At 34.2% G+C, this 1,619-nt stretch overlaps 1 protein-coding gene across 1 annotated transcript in view; it reads right to left on the reverse strand.

Annotated features, from left to right (window-relative positions):
• LOC106461704 (kazrin-like) overlaps positions 1–1,619 on the reverse strand; it is a 143,373-nt gene extending 141,754 nt beyond the window's left edge. The window contains exon 1 of the mRNA XM_022388729.1: positions 795–1,619. The gene's annotated coding sequence lies outside the window, so the exon portion shown is untranslated. The remainder of the gene's footprint in view (positions 1–794) is intronic.

A 1,619-nucleotide genomic window follows, 5' to 3' on the forward strand; every position in this document is an offset into this window, starting at 1 on the left:
CCGAATCACTTGGGCCAATTGCTCACGATGGGCTAAATTAGGTGTGGAATCAAATAGAAGATACTATTGTAAAAATATGATGGCTAACACTTCCTCTGGACCTCAAATCATTCTGGACTTCAGGGACAAGTTTTGTCTCTACATCAACCCTCAGCCATAATGATTCGGTTGATAAATGCTTGAAAAAGAAATGGCGATTGTTCCCTAGACCTCCATCCAGCATACAGGGGTCAATTGAAGTCGGTCAAGATGGGCATACTATTATTATTAAGATGAAGATAAGGTTTTCGAAGACTGAATTTCGATATCACTGTGACTTGTCAGAAGACTGTTTTATTCGAAACTTGGTGTGTTAATATTTTGTATTAACAAAAGAATAAAGCTCACTTTTATTAATAGCTTGCGAATTATAGTCTGCTAATTTGCAAAATGTTTATGCCAATGATTATTTAACCCTTTATTTAGGGTTTTTACGTATATTTTGACATTTGAGGCTCAAGCATTTCGTTAATTATACAAGCCAGATCAGTATCAGAAGAATACACGGCTCAAGACTGGATTAATTGTAAATGTAACGTAAACAATTTAATTCTTAATCCTAGAGAGTAGTAAGCCTCACTGAAAATTTAATCCCAACTCTGAAAAACTCCGTTTGCTTTCATTGAAAATTTCAATTAAACAAAACACTTGTGAAAATATAAAGTCAAGGACAATACCGTTTTTGTAACTAGTTCCGCTGTTAACATAATCTAAAACACGTAAACAAATAATATACATATATCACCTCTCCTTACCTTTTCAGTTGTTTGTCACCATCGTCATCAGTACACTGATAAACTTCAGTAATGTTGGAAAGCATGGAGGAATCCAGCGTATCAAACAATCACAAGTCCCCCCACCCCACCCAATTTTTGAAGGAGAAAATTTATTATACCTAGTTATCCTTCCTTAACAGTTTTCGAGTTTTTTGTTTCAAGTAATACTCTTCACTGACGTCTACAAATAATTAGAAAATAATACAACAGTATGTTTTGAAATACCATTAACCACTGTCCAGTGAAAGATCTGTCGAGCTCAAGATAGTTGAACATAATGTCACGAGACATTGTAGTTTCGCAGTACACAATATTTCATATAGAATTCTATGAACTATAAAGTTTTCCTTGGATTTGACAACAAACATTTTCATCAACATTCAGCGTTTAGTGTTCATAGTAATAGTGAATATTTTCCACCCCTGCGACCAAAGTTGAACACAATAATAATAATAATAGTATCGTTACATTATTTTTAAACTTCAACATAATGGGCAAATTAACGCTAATAAATATTAGTCCAACCTAATGGTAAACCCATTCCGCAGAAGCAATAATCTGTTGTTCATGATACGTTATCACAGTGAATTGAACATTATCGTCTGCAGCAGCATGCGCTCCAACACTCCCGACATTTAACTCTAACTGCCGTGTTTGTGACGTCTGCTACTAAAGGCACGCGTAGAAGTAGAGAAACATAACTACGCTCACTTTTTTAATAAACGTATCTTAGTAGATGTCGTCTTTTATATGCTGATAAGTCTCCAGAAATTTTTATAGTCTTTATACAGTATAAATAATTAT

The sequence above is a fragment of the Limulus polyphemus genome, unplaced genomic scaffold, assembly GCF_000517525.1.
Source record: "Limulus polyphemus unplaced genomic scaffold, Limulus_polyphemus-2.1.2 Scaffold1014, whole genome shotgun sequence".
Lineage (NCBI taxonomy): Eukaryota > Metazoa > Arthropoda > Merostomata > Xiphosura > Limulidae > Limulus > Limulus polyphemus.